At 41.4% G+C, this 23000-nt stretch overlaps 1 long non-coding RNA gene across 2 annotated transcripts; it reads left to right on the top strand.

The window, feature by feature from the left end:
* The first annotated feature begins 13937 nt into the window (after window positions 1–13937).
* Window positions 13938–15960, top strand: LOC149121653 (uncharacterized). Of its 2 annotated transcripts, none has more exons than XR_016222320.1 (2): window positions 13938–14292; window positions 15707–15960. It is a non-coding gene; the product is annotated as an uncharacterized LOC149121653 (long non-coding RNA). The 2 variants fall into 2 exon arrangements; XR_016222321.1 differs by having other exon boundaries at window positions 13938–15041.
* The last annotated feature ends 7040 nt before the right edge of the window (window positions 15961–23000 follow it).

The following is a 23000-nucleotide window of genomic DNA, read 5'->3' as shown; positions in this document are numbered from 1 at the left end:
CTCACCTTGGTCGTGTTACCTGTAGATTTCTAAGCTTCAAACGCCTATTTGTTGTATTTTTTATTTCATAATGGCTACTCTGTCCAGAAAACATTTAAAATTTCCGCTCAAGAAACCACAAATCGGCTGAGGTACTTAAAACAATGACAGCAAGGCAGAATTGGAGGAGGCCAACAGCTGTGCCCTGTTTGAAAAAGACCATTCCTCCGGTGCCCTGAACTCAATATGCCAGCCTCAAAACCAAAGCTCACATCAGAAAATTCATTACAAACCATGATAAATAAGAAAACGGAGAAAAAAGCCAAAAAATGCAAGAATCCATAATGATATTGGGCTTGAGTTAGTCGCAAGGAAACCGGCTGTTCCCGGATTCATCCACCCCTTCAGCGGACTGCCTGTGGAATTCTGACTGAATTAACCTGAATATCGCAGTGACACTCAGTTTGGAGGCAATTAATATCTGTCACCTAGCCAAAGTGTTCCATTTGATTTTCCAAAACACAAAAACTCCCCTTGGTCGTGTTACCTGTAGATTTCTAAGCTTAAAACGCCTATTTGTAGTGTTTTTTATTTCATAATGGCTACTTTAAACAAACTCTTGTTTGTATTGCGTCAGAATACAAAATTTGGGAAGGAAGAAGGCAAAACCAACTCAGACCCAGAAAACATTTAAGAAATTGCCGCTCAAAAAACCACAAATCGGCTGAGGCACTCAAAACAATGACAGCAAGGCAGAATTGGAGCAGGCCAACAGTTGTGCCCTGTTTGAAAAAGACCATTCCTCCGGTGCCCTGAACTCCATATTGCAGCCTAAAAACCAAAGCTCACATCAGAAAATTCATTTAAACCATGATAAATAAGAAAGATGAGAAAAAAGCCAAAGAAATGCAAGAATCCATAATGATATTGGGCTTGATTGAGTTGCAAGGAAACCGGCTGTTCCCGGATTCATCAACCCCTCCAGCTGACTGCCTGTGGAATTCTGACTGAATTTACCTGAAAATCGCAGTGAAACTCAGTTTGGAGGCAATTAATATCTGTCACCTCAGCCAAAGTGTTCCATTTGATTTTCCAAAACACAAAAACTCACCTTGGTCGTGTTACCTGTAGATTTCTAAGCTTCAAAAGACTATTTGTTGTGTTTTGTATTTCACACTGGCTACTCGCCCCAAACTCTTGTTTGTATGGCGTCAGAATACAAAATTTGGGAAGGAAAAAGGCAAAACCAACTCAGACTCAGAAAACATGTAGGAAATTGCAGCTCAAGAAACCAAAAGTCAGCTGAGGCACTCAAAACAATAACAGCAAGCCAGAATTGGAGCAGGCCAAAAGCTGTGCCCTGTTTGAAAAAGACCATTCCTCCGGTGCCCTGAACTCCATATTGCAGCCTCAAAACCAAAGCTCACATCAGGAAATTCATTAGAAACCAAGAAAAATAAGGAAAATGAGAAAAAAGCCAAAGAATTCCAAGAATGCATAATGATATTGGGCTTGATTTAGTCTCAAGGAAACCGGCTGTTCCAGGATTCATCGACCACTGCAGCTGACTGCCTGTGGAATTCTGACTGAATTCAGCTGAAAATCACAGTGAAACTCAGATTGGAGGCAATTAATATCTCTCACCTCAGCCAAAGTGTTCCATTTTCTTTTCCAAAACACAAAAACTCACCTTTGTTGTGTTACCTGTAGAGTTCTAAGCTTCAAACGACTATTTGTTGTGTTTTTTATTTCATAATGGCTACTTTAACCAAACTCTTTTTTGTATTGCATCAGAATACAACATTTGGGAAGGAAGAAGGCAAAACCAACTCACACCCAGAAATCATTTAGGAAATTGCCGCTCAAGAAACCAAAAGTCAGCAGAGGTACCCAAAGCAATGACATTAAACCAGATTGCAGCAAGCAAAGAGGTGTGCCCTGATTGAAAAAGAACCATTCTCTTCTGCACTGAAGTCTATATTGCAGCCTCAAAATAAAGCTCACATCAGAAAATTCATTACAAACCATGATAAATAAGAAAAATAAGAAAAAAGCCAAAGAAATGCAAGAATCTATAATGATATTGGGCTTGATTCAATCGCAAGGAAACCGGCTATTCCCAGATTCATCCACCCCTCCAGCTGACTGCCTGTGGAATTCTGACTGAATTCACCTGAAAATTACAGTGAAACTCAGTTTGGAGGCAATTAACATCTGTCACCTCAGCCAAAGTGTTCCATTTTATTTTCGAAAACACAAAAACTCACCTTGCTCGTGTTACCTGTCGATTTCTAAGCTTCAAATGACTATTTGTTGTGTTTTTTATTTCATAATGGCTACTCTGCCGAAACTCTTGTTTGTATTGCGTCAGAATACAATATTTGGGAAGGAAGAAGGCAAAACCAATTCAGGCCCAGAAAACATGTAGTAAATTGCCGCTCAAAAGACCAATAATCGGCTGAGGCACCCAAAACAATGACAGCAAGCCAGAATTGGAGCAGGCCAACAGCTGTGCCCTGTTTGAAAAAGACCATTCCTCTGTTACCCTGAACTCCATATTGCAGCCTCAAAACCAAAGCTCACATCAGAAAATGCATTACAAACCATGATAAATAAGAAAACGAAGAAAAAAGCCAAAGAAATGCAAGAATCCATAATGATATTGGGCTTGATTTAGTCGCAAGGAAATTGGCTGTTCCCAGATTCATCCACCCCTCCAGCTGACTGCCTGTGGAAATATGACTGAATTAACCGGAAAATCGCAGTGAACCTCAGTTTGGAGGCAATTAATATCTGTCACCTCAGCCAAAGTGTTCCATTTGATTTTCCAAAACACAAAAACTCACCTTGGTCATGTTTCCTGTAGATTTCTAAGCTTCAAACGCCTATTTGTTGTGTTTTTTATTTCATAATCGGTACTCTGTCTGAACTCATGTTTGTATTGCGTCACAATACAAAATTTGGGAAGGAAGAAGGCAAAAACCTCTCAGACACAGAAAACATTTAGGAAATTGCCGCTCAAGAAACCAAAAGTCAGCTAAGGCACCCAAAACAATGACAGCAAGGCAGAATTGGAGCAAGTCAACAGCTGTGCCCTTTTTGAAAAATAACCTTCCTCTTGTGCCCTGAACTCCATATTGCAGCCTCAAAACCAAAGCTCACATCAGAAAATTCATTACAAACCATGATAAATATGAAAAATGAGAAAAAAGCCAAAGAAATGCTAGAATCCATAATGATATTGGGCTTGATTTAGTCGCAAGGAAATTTGCTGTTCCCAGATTCATCCACCCCTCCAGCTGACTGCCTGTGGAATTCTGACTGAATTCACCTGAAAATCGCAGTGAAACTCAGTTTGGAGGCCATTAATATCTGTCACCTCAGCCAAAGTGTTCCATTTTATTTGCCAAAACACAAAACCTCATCTTGTCCTGTTACCTGTAGATTTCTGAGCTTTGAACGCCTATTTGTATTGTTTTTTATTTCATAATGGCTACTCTGCCCAAACTCTTGTTTGTATTGTGTCAGAATACAACATTTGGGAAGGAAGAAGGCAAAACCAACTCAGACCCAGAAAACATTTTGGAAATTGCCGCTCAAGAAACCACTAATCGGCTGAGGCACTCAAAACAATGACAGCAAGCCAGAATTGGAGCAGGCCAACAGCTGTGCCGTGTTTGAAAAAGACCATTGCCCCGGTGCCCTGAACTCCATATTGCAGCCTCAAAACCAAAGCTGACATCAGAAAATGCATTACAAACCATGATAAATAAGAAAAATGAGAAAAAAGCCAAACAAATGCAAGAATGCATAATGATATTGGGCTTGATTTAGTCTCAAGGAAACCGGCTGTTCCTGGATTCATCCACCCCTCCAGCTGACTGCCTGTGGAATTCTGACTGAATTAACCTGAAAATCGCAGTGAAACTCAGTTTGGGGGCAATTAATATCTGTCACCTCAGACCATTTTATTATCCAAAACACAAAAACTCACCTTGCTCGTGTTACCTGTAGATTTCTAAGATTCAAACGCCTATTAGTTGTATTTTTTATTTCATAATGGCTACTCTGTCCAGAAAGCATTTAAAATTTCCGCTCAAGAAGCCACAAATCGGCTGAGGTACTTAAAACAATGACAGCAAGGCAGAATTGGAGCAGGCCAACAGCTGTGCCCTGTTTGAAAAAGACCATTCCTCCGGTGCCCTGAACTCAATATGCCAGCCTCAGAACCAAAGCTCACATCAGAAAATTCATTACAAACCATGATAAATAAGAAAACGGAGAAAAAAGCCAAAGAAATGCAAGAATCCATAATGATATTGGGCTTGAGTTAGTCGCAAGGAAACCGGCTGTTCAAGGATTCATCCACCCCTTCAGTGGACTGCCTGTGGAATTCTGACTGAATTAACCTGAATATCGCAGTGAAACTCAGTTTGGAGGCAATTAATATCTGTCACCCTGCCAAAGTGTTCCATTGTATTTTCCAAAACACAAAAACTCCCCTTGGTTGTGTTACCTGCAGATTTCTAAGCTTAAAATGCCTATTTGTAGTGTTTTTTATTTCATAATGGCTACTTTAAACAAACTCTTGTTTGTATTGCGTCAGAATACAAAATTTGGGAAGGAAGAAGGCAAAACCAACTCAGACCCAGAAAACATTTAAGAAATTGCCGCTCAAAAAACCACAAATTGGCTGAGGCACTCAAAACAATGACAGCAAGGCAGAATTGGAGCAGGCCAACAGCTGTGCCGTGTTTGAAAAAGACCATTGCCCCGGTGCCCTGAACCCCATATTGCAGCCTCAAAACCAAAGCTCACTTCAGAAAATTCATTACAAACCATGAAAAATAAGGAAAATGAGAAAAAAGCCAAAGAATTCCAAGAATGCATAATGATATTGGGCTTGATTTAGTCTCAAGGAAACCGGCTGTTCCTGGATTCATCGACCACTGCAGCTGACTGCCTGTGGAATTCTGACTGAATTCACCTGAAAATCGCAGTGAAACTCAGTTTGGAGGCAATTAATATCTGTCACCTCAGACCATTTTATTATACAAAACACATAACCTCACCTTGGTCGTGTTACCTGTAGATTTCTAAGCTTCAAACGCCTATATGCTATGTTTTTCATTACAAAATGGCTACTCTGTCCAAACTCTTGTTTGTATTGCGTCAGAATACAAAATTTGGGAAGGAAGAAGGCAAAATCAATTCAGACCCAGAAAACATGTAGGAAATTGCCACTCAAGAAACCACAAATCGGCTGAGGCACTCAAAGCAATGACAGCAAGCCAGAATTAAAGCAGACTAACAGCTGTGCCCTGATTGAAAAAGACCATTCCCCCGGTGCCCTGAACTCCATATTGCAGCCTCATAACCAAAGCTGACATCACAAAATTCATTACAAACCATGATAAATAAGAAAAATGCGAAAAATCCAAAGAAATGCAAGAATCCATAATGATATTGGGCTTGATTTAGTCGCAAGGAAACGGGCTGTTCCCGGATTCATCCACCCCTCCAGCTGACTGCCTGTGGAATTCTGACTGAATTAACCTGAAAATCGCAGTGAAACTCAGTTTGGAGGCAATTAATATCTCTCAAATCAGCCAAAGTGTTCCATTTTATTTTCCAAAACACAAAAACTCACCTTGTTCGTGTTACCTGTAGATTTCTAAGCTTCAAAAGCCTATGTGTTGTGTTTTTTATTTCATAATGGCTACTCTACCCAAACTCTTCTTTCTATGGCGTCAGAATACAAAATTTGGGAAGGAAGGGGGCAAAACCAACTCAGACCTAGAAAACATGTAGGAAATTGCCGCTCAAGAATCCACAAATCGTCTGAGGCACTCAAAAGAATGACAGCAAACCAGAATTGGAGCAGGCCAACAGCTGTGCCCTGTTTGAAAAAGACCATTCCTCCGTTACTCTGAACTCCATATTGCAGCCTCAAAACCAAAGCTCACATCAGAAAATTCATTAGAAACGATGATAAATATGAAAACGAAGAAAAAAGCCAAAGAAATGCAAGAATCCATAATGCTATTGGGCTTGATTGAGTCGCAAAGAAACCGGTTGTTCCCGGATTCATCAACCCCTCCAGCTGACAGCCTGTGGAATTCTGACTGAATTAACCTGAAAATCGCATTGAAACTCTTTTTGGAGGCAATTAATATCTGTCACCTCAGCCAAAGTGTTCCATTTGATTTTCCAAAACACAAAAACTCACCTTGGTCGTGTTACCTGTAGATTTCTAAGCTTCAAACGCCTATTTGTTGTGTTTTTTATTTCATAATGGCTACTCTGCTGAAACTCTGGTTTGTATTGCGTCAGAATACAAAATTTGACAAGGAAGAAGGCAAAAGCAACTCAGACCCAGAAAACATTCATAAAATTGCCGCTCAAGAAACCACAAATAAGCTGAGGCAACCAAAATAAAATGACAGCAAGCCAGAATTGGAGCAGGCCAACAGCTGTGCCCTGTTTGAAAAGGACCATTCCTCCGGTGCCCTGAACTCAAAATGCCAGCCTCAAAACCAAAGCTCACATCCGAAAATTCATTACAAACCATGATAAATAAGAAAGATGAGAAAAAAGCCAAAGAAATGCAAGAATCCACAATGATATTGGGCTTGATTTAGTCGCAAGGAAACCATCTTTCCCGGATTCATCCACCACTCCAGCTGACTGCCTGTGGAATTCTGACAGAATTAACCTGAAAATCGCAGTGAAACTCAGTTTGGAGGCAATTAATATCTGTCAACTCAGCCAAAGTGTTCCATTTGATTTTCCAAAACACAAAATCTCACCTTGGTCGTGTTACCTGTAGATTTCTAAGCTTCAAAAGCCTATTTCTTGTGTTTTTTTTTATTTCATAATGGCTACTCTGTCCAACCTCTTGTTTGTATGGCGTCAGAATACAAAATTTGGGAAGGAAGAAGGCAAAACCAACTCTGACCCAGAAAACATTTAGGAAATTGCCACTCAACACACCAAAAATCAGCTGAGGCACCCAAAACAATGACAGCAAGCCAGAACTGGAGCAAGCAAATGGCTGTGCCCTGTTTGAAAAAGAACCTTCCTCTTGTGCCCTGAACTCCATATTGCAGACTCAAAACCAAAGCTCACATCAGAAAATTCACTACAAACCATGATACATAAGAAAAATGAGAAAAAAGCCAAAGAAATGCAAGAATCCATAATGATATTGGGCTTGATTTAGTCTCAAGGAAATCAGCTCTTCCCAGATTCATCCCCCCCTCCAGCTGACTACCTGTGGAATTCTGACTGAATTAACCTGAAAATCACAGTGAAACTCAGTTTGGAAGCAATTAATATCTGTCACCTCAGCCAAAGTGTTCCATTTGATTTTCCAAAACACAAAATCTCACCTTGGTCGTGTTACCTGTAGATTTCTAAGCTTCAAACTCCTATTTCTTGTTTTTTTTTTTTATTTCATAATGGCTACTCTGTCCAACCTCTTGTTTGTATGGCGTCAGAATACAAAATTTGGGAAGGAAGAAGGCAAAACCAACTCTGACCCAGAAAACATTTAGGAAATTGCCACTCAACACACCAAAAATCAGCTGAGGCACCCAAAACAATGACAGCAAGCCAGAACTGGAGCAAGCAAATGGCTGTGCCCTGTTTGAAAAAGAACCTTCCTCTTGTGCCCTGAACTCCATATTGCAGACTCAAAACCAAAGCTCACATCAGAAAATTCACTACAAACCATGATACATAAGAAAAATGAGAAAAAAGCCAAAGAAATGCAAGAATCCATAATGATATTGGGCTTGATTTAGTCTCAAGGAAATCAGCTCTTCCCAGATTCATCCCCCCCTCCAGCTGACTACCTGTGGAATTCTGACTGAATTAACCTGAAAATCACAGTGAAACTCAGTTTGGAAGCAATTAATATCTGTCACCTCAGCCAAAGTGTTCCATTTGATTTTCCAAAACACAAAAACTCACCATGGTCGTGTTACCTGTAGATTTCTAAGCTTCAAAAGCCTATTTGTTGTGGTTTTTATTTCATAATGGCTACTTTAACCAAACTCTTTTTTGTATGGCGTCAGAATACAAAATTTGGGAAGGAAGAAGGCAAAACCAACTCAGACCCAGAAAACATTTAGGAAATTGCCGCTCAAGAAACCAAAAGTCAGCTGAGGTACCCAAACCAATTACATTAAACCAGAATTGGAGCAAGCAAAGAGCTGTGCCCTGATTGAAAAAGAACCATCCTCTTCTGCCCTGAATTCCATCTTCCAGACTCAAAACCAAAGCTCACATCAGAAAATTCATTACAAACCATGATAAATAAGAAAAAAGAGAAAAAGCCAAAGAAATGCAAGAATCCATAATGATATTTGGCTTGATTCAGTCGCAAGGAAACCGGCTGTTCCCAGATTCATCCACCCCTCCATCTGGCTACCTGTGGAATTCGACTGAATTAACCTGAACATCGCAGTGAAACTCAGTTTGGAGGCAATTAATATCTGTCACCTCAGTCAAAGTGTTCCATTTGATTTTCCAAAACACAAAAACACACCTTGGTCGTGTTTTCTGTACATGTATAACCTTGAAATGCTTGTTTGTTGTGTTTTTTATTTCATAATGGCTACTTTGACCAAACTCTTGTTTATATTGCATCAGAATACAAAATTTGGGAAGGAAGAAGGAAAAACCAACTCAGACCCAGAAAACATTTAGGAAAATGCCGCTCAAAAAACCACAAATCGGCTGAGGCACCCAAAACAATGACAGCAAGCCAGAATTGGAGCAAGCCAACTCTTATGCCCTGATTGAAAATGCCATTCCTCTTGTGCCCTGAACTCCATATTCCAGCCTAAAAACCAAAGCGCACATCAGAAAATTCATTACAAACCATGATAAATAAGAAAAATAAGAGCCAAAGAAATGCAAGAATCCATAATGATATTGGGCTTGATTTAGTCGCAAGGAAACTGGCTGTTCCCGGATTCATCTACCCCTCCAGGTGACTGCCTGTGGAATTCTGACTGAATTAACCTGAATATCGCAGTGAAACTCAGTGTGGAGGCAATTAATATCTGTCACCTAGCCAAAGTGTTCCATTTGACTTTCCAAAAATCAAAAACTCACCTTGGTCGTGTTACCTGTAGATTTCTAAGCTTCAAATGCCTATTGGTTGTGTTTTTCATTCCATAATGGCTACTCTGTCCAAACTCTTGTTTGTATGCCGTCAGAATACAAAATTTGGGAAGGAAGAAGGCAAAACCAACTCAGACCCAGAAAACATTTAGCAAATTTCCACTCAAGAAACCAAAAGTCAGCTGAGGCTCCCAAAATAATGATAGCAAGCCAGAATTGGAGCAAGCCAACAGCTGTGCCCTGATGGAAAAAGGCCATTCCTCCGGTGCCCTGAACTCCATATTGCAGCTTCAAAACCAAAGCTGACATCAGAAAATTCATTACAAACCATGATAAATAAGACAAATGAGAAAAAAGACAAAGAAATGCAAGAATCCATAATGATATTGGGCTGGATTTACTCGCAAGGATACCGGCTGTTCCCAATTCATCCACCCCTCCAGCTGACTGCCTGTGGAATTGTGACTGAATTCACCTGAAAATCGCAGTGAAACTCAGTTTGGAGGCAATTTATATCTGTCACCTCAGCCAACGTGTTCCATTTGATTTTCCAAAACACAAAACCTCACCTTGGTCATGTTACCTGTAGATTTCTAAGCTTCAAATGCCTATTTGCTGTGTTTTTCATTACAAAATGGCTGCTCTGCCCAAACTCTTGTTTGTGTGGCGTCAGAATACAAAATTTGGGAAGGAAGAAGGCAAAACCAACTCAGACCCTGAAAACATGCAGGAAATTGCTGCTCAAGAAACCAAAAGTCAGCTGAGGCACTTAAAACAATGACAGCAAGCCAGAATTCGAGCAGGCCAACAGCTGTGCCCTGTTTGAAAAAGGCCATTCCTCCGGTGCCCTGAACTGCATATTGCAGCCTCAAAACCAAATCTCACATCAGAAAATTCATTACAAACCTTGATAAATAAAAAATGAGAAAAAAGCCAAAGAAATGCAAGAATCCATAATGATATTAGGCTTGTTTTATTCGCATGGAAACCGGCTGTTCCCAGATTCATCCACCCCTCCAGCTGACTGCCTGTGGAATTCTGACTGAATTAACCTGAAAATCGCAGTGAAACTCAGTTTGGTAGCAATTAATATCTGTCACCTCAGCCAAAGCGTTCCATTTTATGTTCCAAAACACAAAAACTCACCATGGTCGTGCTACCTGTGAAGAGTTAAAATTGTATATGTACGGGTGTCAAAAGTTAAGCTTAAGCTTACATTTAAACCTTCCTGGTGCAGCTGTGAAAATAAGACAGAGTAAAGTAGCCCCTTGACAGTAGGGACTCCATTTTGGAGCCCTTGAGACTGCATTCTGGGAAAGCACCCCCCCCCACCATGAGACTCTGGTCTGAAACTATGATCTCAAATAGTCGGACAATAGCAGTGCACTACACCACCCTTGGCAACGCACAAAACCCCCCTAGCATGATTGCTCAAGCTTAAAAGTAGAAAGGTTGCACCTGGGTTACCTGGGCTAATAATGAAGATGTAATTTGTCTATGTCTTAAAATCATAATTGCTGATTGTAAGATTTTAGCAACAGCTTAGCAACCGTGTATTCTCTCCCCCCTCCCGATTTTGCGGTTTTTGCCTTTATAAACCCTATGCTGTAGTTCCTCACTGCTCCTCTGTCCTTGTCAGAGGGCCCCAACATGTTGGATCAATAAATTTAACCCTTTGCTGGTTGCATGAGAGAAAAAGTCTCTTGGAGTCGTTCCTTGGGCGGTGGGCTTTTTTTTAGACCCTAACATTTGGAGGTTCCACCGAGACCTGACTGCTGCCTGTGGACGCCTCCAACGGATATCTCTCGGGGTGAGTAAGGCGCCTATTGTTTTGATTGAACGTGTACACTTTGATTTGTTGTTTGGTGAGGTTTGTTATTTGTTTGTAATCGGCAGCGTGGTTGTCGGGCTCGAGCGAGAGCTCCACCCGACTGTGGCGGGCAGACGTGCTCCAGAGCCACAGACCACATCCCGGGGGACGCCCCAGGAGAAAGGGAGAACTGGGGACGCCCAGTGTTTCCTGTTTGGTGGGTTGCCTGCAGTAGAGAAATAGACTGCAGAGACTCACATTTTGTTTGTACTGCCGAAACTTTGGTATTTGATCGAGCTCGTTAGTCTTTTGTATTTGTTAAGCATTTTTGGGACGCCGTGATGGCTCCCGTTTGGTAGACATCTATGTGGTCGTTGTATGCTGCTTCTCTACGCTGTTTGTCTGTTTGTGTACATTGTGTTGTCTGCTAACATGGGCCAGACTGTGTCTACACCTTTGTCTCTAACTTTGAATCATTGGTCAGAGGTAAGCCACTAGGCACATAACCTTTCTTTGTCAGTCAAAAAGGTAAAGTGGCAGTCTTTCTGTGTCTCTAAATGACCTGCTCTCAGAGTGGATTGGCCCCCGGAGGGCTCATTCCATTTACCACTCATTCGCTGAGTGAAAGAGGCCGTTCTCCAGCCTGGCCGTCATGGGCACCCAGACGGGGATTTTAAGAAGACATCGAAGGTCAGTATTCCTTCCCTCAAGCGGGACCGGATCTGTGGAAGTGACCGTTGAGTGTCCGGCACCCCACAGCTCTCCGAGAACGCGGAGTCCCCCCGGCCACGGCTTAGCTACGGCCGAAACTCCAGAGGGATTGTAAGGAACGGGAGGGAAATTAGGAAGGGCAGTTGGCTGAGAGCCTGGAGACCCCCTGAGCTCGCTTTGGCTTCCCGGCGGCCGGACTGCGACCCGAGGATCAGGTCTCTCTCTCGGAGGGACGCCTGGTCGTGCTGCCTACTGCTACGCGAGCAGGGCTTAGCTTCGGTCGAGGCTAATATTGGCCCTTCAGGTAAACTCAGACAACTAGGTAGTGGGTAACCTTGAGCGATAGGAGATTTCGAACCCCACTCAGCCCCCAGACTGAGGAGCTTTATTGCTTTCTGCCTTCCTCCTTCTCCCAGGGGCTCCCTCCTCCACTCTTTTGCTCTCCTCATCTCCATTCCTGTACCACTGGCCAGGAGAAAGGGAGAGGGAAATTCCACAGGTCTCTCCACCCCAGGAAAAGCTGTTACCTGTTACCTGTTAACCCTTTCCAACCTGGTAGAAAGTTTTCTGTCTTTGCAGCTTATGGTAGCTCTGGTGCGTCTTAAAGTTTTTTGTGAAGTATTACTGTTGCTAAGCTTTGATTGCCTGAGGACTAAATCTGGAAAAAAGCTAAAGTTAACTATCTGTTGTAATTGACTGAGTGTCTGCAGTAGTCCTAATTGATCTGGCTTTGGTTAAATTATAGGAGGTTCCCAACACTCTTAGTAAAACGGCACACTTACCCAACCCCACGGTTAGTCCTGCCAGGCCACGGTGTGTGCAGTCTTCCCTGTAAATGGGGGACCACAGCCTTTCTCTGCACTGTATTCTAGTTCATGTGGCCTGCCGCACCCAGGCAGGCATAGCCAAATATCTCTAGGCAGAGCCCCCACCCCAGGGTTGCTTTTTCTCTCCTCTCCTGGAGGAATTTCCAATTCAATACTACTGCTGGTCTTACCTAAGGGAGCCAGAACCTTAAGCCATTAACCCTTACCAACCTGATGGGTTTTTCTCTTTGCAGCTAATAAAAACCTAAATAATGGGTTATTCATCTGAGAGCATTCACCTGTCTTGAAGGTTTCGTGTTTTTCTATTGCCATTAGAGTCTTAATTGGGAAAACTACAATGCAAAGTTGTTTACATTGTTTATCTGTTTTTAATGTCTGAGTGATTACCCAACTGATCAGAAATGTACTAATTTTGGCTAAATGGTTTGACTCTCTGACAGCTTAAATTCTAAACCGAGTCTTCCAACTTTGGGCTTCCAGCCGGATCCCTGGAACTCTCAAAGAATGAGACTCTAAATTTATTAAAGTAACAGCTGCTTGGGTCAATTCAAATTATATAAAATATATTAAAATGTTATAAATGGTGTCAGACCTATACTGTATTTATGTTTTTGCTTTCCAGCTAAAGTGGTCTTATAAAAATAAGAGTAAATTCTGTGTATACAAGCCTTTATGTTGTTAACTAAAGTAAGCCAATGCAGATTGGTTCAGAAAATTGAGGTAATGCAAACACCCTTCGGTTTGCTCAGTGGCTTGCTTGCTCAGTTTTACATGTCTGATATGCTTTAAACTTGTTTCTCTTAATGAGGAAGATCTTTTCAAAGTTGTAAACATACACTAGTGTTTGCTGTCCAGGAGGTGTTATCCTCATGTTACTTAAAAACATAAAAATGTAATTTTAACTTCTATTTCAGATAATGGTGTGGTATTCATTAATAACTCAGTGTCTTAAGACATCTAGGCATCAGTGCTAAGTAAAACTTGGGAAAATATATTATATATACTTTTAACATCTCAAATTTGATAAAAAAAAAAAACTGTTTGAGTTTGTTAACATGTATTCTCATAGGTTGTCCATACATGACAATTCAAGGCTATGTAAAAGAAACTACGGGTATAAAGTTTCAAAAGGTGTAAACAAGTCATAAAAAGTTTTAAAATGTTTACAATTTTAAAATATTGTTTACAGAGTTGAGTGCTAATGCCAAAATTACACTAACCTAAAGTTAAAGTCTGATCTTCTGTTATAACAATGGGGTTTAAAAAAAAAAAAAAAAGTGTACTAATGTTAGTAAATATCTAAAAATGGTCTAAATCATAAATCTTGGAATCTGTTTCTGCAAAAACTGTAACGTCTATTTTAACAGTGTTTGCTTATTCGGTTACTCTGCCATTTCTAGAGTTAGGTCCTGTAAGCTCTTTTTTCGACTCTGTTAAATAATCCTAAATTATGTAAACTCTTATATACAAGGTTTTTTTTTATATCTGGTTTATTCGACAAGAGACATAAAATTCATGTTAATCCATTGTGTACTCTACTGTCTCTGTTAAGTTATGGTTATGCGGAAGATGCTAAAAAACTGGGTTCCAGAAACCCAAGAAAGCGCTAGTGTCCACAGGCTACACGGTAAATACCCGGAAGCCAAAGAATGGCAGAGACCTCTGCCACAATTTCTCCTCTAAGTCAGGCTACAAAGTAAACACTGGTTAAACTGCCAGTTAAATCTAAAAGCCCAAAAAGTCAGGCTAGAGACCCAACTCGCTGCCTCACTTCTCCTCTTTTCTCTTCCAGAAGGGAAGTTACTACTGTTCTGCAGGACTCTCCACTGTGATGTACGGTTTGATCCCCAGACCTTATGTAAGGGATGACTGACCTCTTCTGTAATAATGCCTGGCCACAGTATAGGGCCCCAAACAACAACAACAACAACAACAAAGGTTGAACTATAAAATAATGCAACAACTAGATCAATTTTTCGGTGTAAAAAGTTACACTGACCACCTCAAAGTATGCAAGCAGGTCACCACAGTTAATCTTACCTAAAGGGTCATAGTTCTCCTCATGGGCACGGTCTTAACTCGCAGGAAAATATTAAGTGTCAGAATTTGCCCATGACCATAGTTTTTCTAGCTCACCCTGATATTTAAAAAAATCTCCAAAAATCAGGGATGGGTTGAGCACCCCCTTGACTGACATCATAGAGGCTGCCTCCTTGTCTACTTTATTAGAGACCAGAAAAATGAGGAGCAAGCTAGCAGCAGAGGATAGGCAACAGACCAATCAATGGCTGCTTTACACAGTGATTGCCATCAAGGAGACCCAGCAAGGCCAGTGCACCCCAAATGGCACCTGTTGCTAATATAAGGAGCCAGGGCACTGGGCAAGCAGCTGTCGTGACAGCAAATGCCTTCTGTCAGCCCTGCCAAGAGCACGGCCACTGGACACGGAACTGCCCTGGGTGTCGAAGGACTCCTGGTTCAGAACCGCTGACCCTGTGGCCCCGAGCTAAAAAGCCTTTGGCTCTGCCCAGCCTCTGCCCAGCTTCCAGCTCCAGCCACTGCTATTGAGGGGATGGCCTAGGGTCAGTGACATGCAAGTTGCCTATTTCCATCAGCCTCCTATTCAGCTCTCCTCCTAGTCCATCCATGTAATGCAAGTCAACAGGGTGCCTCCCTTAAAGGAGATTTGCATCTCTTTCAATTCTCTTCCAGCACCCCATGGATAGGTCTGGGCCTCACACACCCAGCCAGGCCTTAAAAGTCTATCCAATAACATTAAACAGGGCTTTCGGTAACAGCTAACTCAGATAGCCCTACACCGACTTGGACAGGGCCTCACTGAGGACTTAAAGGGCCTATCTCTTGAGGGGGGTGCACAATAATCCATAATATAAATGGTTTAATGTAAATAATTCATTAGTCTGTCTTTTTCCCAGCCTGAAACTCTAGTCTTGTACATTGGCTTAACTTCCTAGCAAAACTGGCTACTAAATATCCAAAAATATATATATATATATATTATCTCTGGGTCAATCAGACTAGCCAGGCACAAACCCAAATTTGTACTTTTCCTGGGAAAAGCCAAACAGCTCCAGGACCAGGCCAAGCAGGGCTGGGATTTCTGACCTGACATCTGGTCCCAGAAATCCTGGCTATTTCCTCTCCTTGGCCCACTAACTTCTGTAATCTTAATGCTTCTCTTTGCACAGTGTGTTTTTAATGCCCTTGTTCATTTTGTCTCTAACAGACTAAAAGCTGTTAAACTCCAAATGGTCATCAGGCAAGACTTCCAGCCCATTCCACTGGACGACCTGAGCAGCCCTCTGGACCGAGCAACACAGTCTTTCCAAGGCCACTGTTGCACACCATAAGACAGGTAGCAAGAGGAAATACCCAAATCCCCCTCGACGCCCACATGCCAGCTTTGAAGAAGTTACAGAAAACGGAACTCCATCCATAATCCCAAAGAAGAATTTTGGGTATTACCTCTTGAGGGAAAAATATTAGGCAGAAAGTCAGTTATGAGCTTATGTGTGTGTGACATAAAGGCCTAATGTGTCCAGCATATGCATCTGCATCTCAGTCATCCTGACAATGTTTCACGGGCAGCCTGGCCTTTGCATCCTGCCCTGCCCCCTTCTACCTGATAACCTGCCAGGTGGAGATGCCCGCCCCTTCTGCCTGACAAATCTTCCACAATCTCCCAGATGCAGCCCAGTATCTGCATTTCAGTATTACAGAACAGGCGGGGGTTGAATCTCATTTTCATGGGGGTGGGTTATGCGCGGCCCTAAAAAAAAAAAATGTTGTTTTTATGTCAACTAAACTGGGGTGGTTAGAAACTCCATGGCTAAACTCAAAAAAACGACTGAAAAAACAGCAACGGGAGAGGGAAACTCAACAGGGATGGTTTGAGTCATAGTTCGGCCGGTCCCCATGGCTTACTACTCTACTGTCAGCCCTAACAGGACCCTTAATTGTTCTACTCCTAATTGTAACCATAGGACCTGGTGTGTTAAATAGACTCATCACCTTCATGCGGAAACAAGTTAAAAATGTTAAACTCATGGTCATAAGACAACAATATGTCACATTAAAAGAGACAAAAACGAATAATCTCTAAGATTAGAGATCCTCACAACAAGGAGTGGGGAATGAAGAGTTAAAATTGTATATGTACGGGTGTCAAAAGTTAAGCTTAAGCTTACATTTAAACCTTCCTGGTGCAGCTGTGAAAATAAGACAGAGTAAAGTAGCACCTTGACAGTAGGGACTCCATTTTGGAGCCCTTGAGACTGCATTCTGGGAAAGCACCCCCCCCCACCATGAGACTCTGGTCTGAAACTATGATCTCAAATAGTCGGACAATAGCAGGGCACTACACCACCCTTGGCAACGCACAAAACCCCCCTAGCATGATTGCTCAAGCTTAAAAGTAGAAAGGTTGCACCTGGGTTACCTGGGCTAATAATGAAGATGTAATTTGTCTATGTCTTAAAATCATAATTGCTGATTGTAAGATTTTAGCAACAGCTTAGCAACCGTGTATTCTCTCCCCCCTCCCGATTTTGCGGTTTTTGCCTTTATAAACCCTATGCTGTAGTTCCTCACTGCTCCTCTGTCCTTGTCAGAGGGCCCCAACATGTTGGATCAATAAATTTAACCCTTTGCTGGTTGCATGAGAGAAAAAGTCTCTTGGAGTCGTTCCTTGGGCGGAACATAAGAAAAATGAGAAAAAAGCCAAGAAATGCAAGAATCCATAATGATATTGAGCTGGATTTAGTCGCAAGGAAATGGGCTGTTCCCGGATTCATCCACCCCTCCAGCTGACTGCCTGTGGAATTCTGACTGAATTAACCTGAAAATCGCAGTGAAACTCAGTTTGGAGGCAATTAATATCTGTCACCTCAGCCAAAGTGTTCCATTTTATTTTCCATAACACAAAAACTCACCTTGGTCGTGTTATCTGTAGATTTCTAAGCTTCAAACACCTATGTGTTGTGTTTTTTATTTCATAATGGCTGCTCTGGCCAAACTCTTGTTTGTATTGTGTCAGAATACAAAATTTGGGAAGGAAGAAGGCAAAACCAACTCAGACCCAGAAAACATTTAGGAAATTGCCGCTCAAGAAATCACAAATCAGCTGAGGCACCCAAAAAAATGTCAGGATGCCAGAATTGGAACACGCCAACAGCTGTGCCCTGATTGAAAAAGAACCTTCCTCTTGAGCCCTGAACTCAATATTGCAGCCTCAAAACCAAAGCTCACATCAGAAAATTCATTACAAACCATGATAAATAAGAAAAATCAGAAAAAAGCCAAAGAAATGCAGGAGTTCTTAGTGATATTGGGCTTGATTTGTTCTCTTATTGCTGGCTGGTTGCAGATTCATCAACAACTCCCAGCTGAGTGTCTGTGGTTTCTGACTGAATTAACATGAAAATCGCAGTGAAACTCGGTTTGGAGGCAATTAATATCTGTCACTTCAGCCAAAGTGTTCCATTTTATTTTCCAATACACAAAAACTCACCTTGGTCATGCTACCTGCAGATTTCTAAGCTTCAAACGCAATTTGTTGTGTTGTTTATTTCATAATGGCTACTGTGCCCAAACTCTTGTTTGTATTGTGTCAGAATGCAAAATTTCAAAAGGGAGAAGGCAAAAGCAACTCAGACCCAGAAAACATTTAGGAAATTTTCACTCAAGAAACCAAAAGTCAGCTGAGGCACCCAAAACAATGACAGCAAGCCAGAATTGGAGCACGCCAACAGCTGTGCCCTGATTGAAAAAGAACCTTCCTCTTGTGCCCTGAACTCAATATGCCAGCCTCAAAACCAAAGCTCACATCAGAAAATTCATTACAAACCATGATACATAAGAAAAATGAGAAAAAAGCCAAAGAAATGCAAGAATCCCTAATTATATTGGGCTTGATTTAGTCGCAAGGAAACCGGCTGTTCCCGGATTCATTCGCCCCTCAAGCTGACGGCCTGTGGAATTCTGACTGAATTAACCTGAAAATCGCAGTGAAACTCAGTTTGGAGGCAATTAATATCTGTCACCTCAGCCAAAGTGTTCCATTTGATTTTCCAAAACAGAAAAACTCACCTTGGTTGTTTTACCTGTAGATGTCTAAGTTTCAACATCCTATTTGTTGTGTGTTTTATTTCATAATGGCTACTCTGTCCAAACTCTTGTTTGTATTGCATCAGAATACAAAATTTGGGAAGGAAGAAGGCAACACCAAATCAGACCCAGAAAACATTTAGGAAATTGCCACACAAGAAACCACAAATCTGCTGAGGCACCCAAAACAATGACAGCAAGCCAGAAGTGGAGCAAGCCAACAGCTGTGCCCTGATTGAAAAAGAACCTTCCTCTTGTGCCCTGAACTCAATATTCCAGCCTCAAAACCAAAGCTCACATCAGAAAATTCATTACAAACCATGATAAATAAGAAAAAAGAGAAAAAAGCCAAAAACATGCAAGAATCCATAATGATATAGGGCTTGATTTAGTCGCTAGGAAACCGGCTGTTCCCGGATTCATCCACCCCTCCAGCTGACAGCCTGTGGAATTCTGACTGAATTAACCTGAAAATCACAGTGAAACTCAGTTTGGAGGCAATTAATATCTGTCACCTCAGCCAAAGTGTTCCATTTTATTTTCGTAAACACAAAAACTCCCCTTGGTCATGTTACCTGTAGATTTCTAAGCTTCAAACGCCTATTTGTTGTGTTTTTTCTTTCATAATGGCTATTCTGTACAAACTCTTCTTTGCATTGCATCAGAATACAAAATTTGGGAAGGAAGAAGGCAAAGCCAACTCAGACCAAGAAAACATTTGGGAAATTGCCACACAAGAAACCACAAATTGGCTGAGGTACTCAAAATAAGGACAGCAAGCCAGAACTGCAGCCAGCCAACAGCTGTGCCCTGATTGAAAAAGAACCATCCTCTTCTGCCCTGAACTCAATATGCCAGCCTCAAAACCAAAGCTCACATCAGAAAATTCATTACAAACCATGATAAATAAGAAAAAAGAGAAAAAAAGCCAAAGAAATGCAAGAGTACTTTGTGATGTTTGGCTGGATTTAGACACAAGGAAACTGGATGTTTCCAGATTCATCCCCCCCTTCCACAGACTGACTTTGGAATTCTGATTGAATTCACCTCAAAATTGCACTCACAATCATTTGGGAGGGAATTAGAATCTGTCCCCTCAGCAGAAGCGTTCTATGTCATTTTCCAAAACACAGAAACTCATCTTGGTCGTGTTGCCTGTAGATTTCTAATCCTGAAAGGGCAATGCGCTTTTTTTTTTTTCTTTCATAATGGCTACTCTCCAAAATCTTGCTTGTATTGCATCAGAATACAAAATTTGGGAATAAGAAGGCAAAACCGACTCAGACCCAGAAAACATTTAGGAAATTGGCACTCAAGAAACCACAAATCGGCTGAGGCACCCAAAACAATGACAGCAAGCCAGAATTTGAGCAAGCCAACAGCTGTGCCCTGATTGAAAAAGAACCTTCCTCTTGTGCCCTGAACTCAATATGCCAGCCTCAAAACCAAAGCTCACATCAGAAAATTCATTACAAACCATGATAAATAAGGGAAATGTGAAAAAGCCAAAGAAATGCAAGAGTCCTTTGTGATATTTGGCAGGATTTAGACACAAAGAAACTGGCTGTTTCCAGATTCATCCCCCCCTTCCACAGACCAACTTTGGAATTCTGATTGAATTCACCTGAAAATCGCTCTCACACTCCATTTGGAAGGCATTAGAAGCTGTCCCCTCAGCAGAAGCGTTCCATGTCATTTTCCAAAACACAGAATCTCACCTTGGTTGTGTTGCCTATGGATTTCTAATCCTGAAAGGTCAATTTGCTGTGTTTTTTGTTTTTTCTTTCATAATGGCTACTCTGTCCAAAATCTTGCTTGTATTGCATCAGAATACAAAAATTGGGAAGGAAGAACCAACTCAGACCCAGAAAACATTTAGGAAATTGCCACACAAGAAACCACAAATCTGCTGAGGCACCCAAAACAATGACAGCAAGCCAGAAGTGGAGCAAGCCAACAGCTGTGCCCTGATTGAAAAAGAACCTTCCTCTTGTGCCCTGAACTCAATATGCCAGCCTCAAAACCAAAGCTCACATCAGAAAATTCATTACAAACCATGATAAATAAGAAAAAAGAGAAAAAAGCCAAAAACATGCAAGAATCCATAATGATATATGGCTTGATTTAGTCGCTAGGAAACCGGCTGTTCCCGGATTCATCCACCCCTCCAGCTGACAGCCTGTGGAATTCTGACTGAATTAACCTGAAAATCACAGTGAAACTCAGTTTGGAGGCAATTAATATCTGTCACCTCAGCCAAAGTGTTCCATTTTATTTTCGTAAACACAAAAACTCCCCTTGGTCATGTTACCTGTAGATTTCTAAGCTTCAAACGCCTATTTGTTGTGTTTTTTCTTTCATAATGGCTATTCTGTACAAACTCTTCTTTGCATTGCATCAGAATACAAAATTTGGGAAGGAAGAAGGCAAAACCAACTCAGACCCTGAAAACATTTGGGAAATTGCCACACAAGAAACCACAAATCGGCTGAGGCACTCAAAACAATGACAGCAAGCCAGAAGTGGAGCAAGCCAACAGCTGTGCCCTGATTGAAAAACAACCTTCCTCTTGTGCCCTGAACTCAATATGCCAGCCTCAAAACCAAAGCTCACATCAGAAAATTCATTACAAACCATGATAAATAAGAAAAAAGAGAAAAAAGCCAAAAAAATGCAAGAATCCATAATGATATTGGGTTTGATTTAGTTGCAAGGAAACCGGCTGTTCCCAGATTCATCCACCACTAAAGCTGACTGCCTGTGGAATTCTGACTGAATTAACCTGACAATCGCAGTTAAACTCAAGAAACCAAATTTCAGCTGAGGCACCCAAAACAAAGACAATAGCCAGAATTGGAGCACACCAACAGCTGTGCCCTGTTTGAAGAAGAACCATCCTCTTCTGCCCTGAACTCAATATGCCAGCCTCAAAACCAAAGCTCACATCAGAAAATTCATTACAAACCATGATAAATTAGGGAAATGTGAAAAAGCCAAAGAAATGCAAGAGTCCTTTGTGATATTTGGCTAGATTTAGACACAAAGAAACTGGCTGTTTCCAGATTCATCCCCCCCTTCCACAGACTGACTTTGGAATTCTGATTGAATTCACCTCAAAATCGCTCTCACACTCCATTTGGGAGGGAATTAGAATCTGTCACCTCAGCAGAAGCGTTCCATGTCATTTTCCAAAACACAGAATCTCATCTTGGTTGTGTTGCCTATGGATTTCTAATCCTGAAAGGTCAATTTGCTGTGTTTTTTTTTTTTCTTTCATAATGGCTACTCTGTCCAAAATCTTGCTTGTATTGCATCAGAATACAAAATTTGGGAAGGAAGAAGGCAAAACCAACTCAGGCCCAGAAAACATTTAGGAAATTGCCACTCAAGAAACCAAGTCAGCTGAGGCACCCACAACAATGACAGCAAGCCAGAAGTGGAGCAAGCCAACAGCTGTACCCTGTTTTAAAAAGAACCTTCCTCTTTTACCCTGAACTCAATATGCCAGCCTCAGAACCAAAGCTGACATCAGAAAATTCATTACAAACCATGATAAATAAGAAAAAGGAGAAAAAAGACAAAGAAATGCAAGAATCCGTAATGATATCGGGCTTGATATAGTCGCAAGAAAACCGGCTGTTCCCTGATTCATCCACCCCTCCAGCTGACTGCCTATGGAATTTTGACTGAATTAACCTCAAAATAGCAGTGAAACTCATTTTGGAGACAATTAATATTTGTCACCTCAGCTAAAGTGTTCCATTTTATTTTGCAAAACACAAAAACTCACCTTGGTCGTGTTACCTGTAGATTTCTAAACTTCAAATGCCTATTTGTTGTGTTTTTTATTTCATAATGGCTATTCTACCCAAACTCTTGTTTGTATGGCGTCAGAATACAAAATTTGGGAAGGAAGAAGGGAAAAACAACTCAGACCCAGAAAACATTTAGCAAATTGCCACTCAAGAAACCACAAATCAGCTGAGGATCCCAAACAATGAAAGCAAGCCAGAATTGAGGCAGGCCAATAGCTGTGCCCTGTTTGAAACAGAACATTCCTCTTGCTCCCTGAACTCCATTTTGCAGCCTCAAAACCAAAGCTCATATCAGAAAATTCATTACAAACCATGATAAATAAGAAAAAGGAGAAAAAAGCCAAAGAAATGCAAGAATCCGTAATGTTATTGGGCTTGAATTAGTCACATGGAAGCCGGCTGTTCGCGGATTCATTCACCCCTCCAGTTGACTGCCTGTGGAATTCTGACTGAATTAACCTGAAAATCGCAGTGAAACTCAGTTTGGAGGCAATTAATATCTGTAACCTCAGCCAAAGTGTTCCATTTGATTTTGCAAAACACAAATCTCACCTTGGTCGTGTTACCTGTAGATTTCTAAGCTTCAAACGCCTATTTGTT

The sequence above is a fragment of the Oryctolagus cuniculus genome, chromosome 16 (assembly GCF_051225735.1).
Source record: "Oryctolagus cuniculus isolate XC-2025 breed Fujian yellow rabbit chromosome 16, ASM5122573v1, whole genome shotgun sequence".
NCBI lineage: Eukaryota > Metazoa > Chordata > Mammalia > Lagomorpha > Leporidae > Oryctolagus > Oryctolagus cuniculus.
This window is presented reverse-complemented; position numbering and strand designations above follow the sequence as displayed.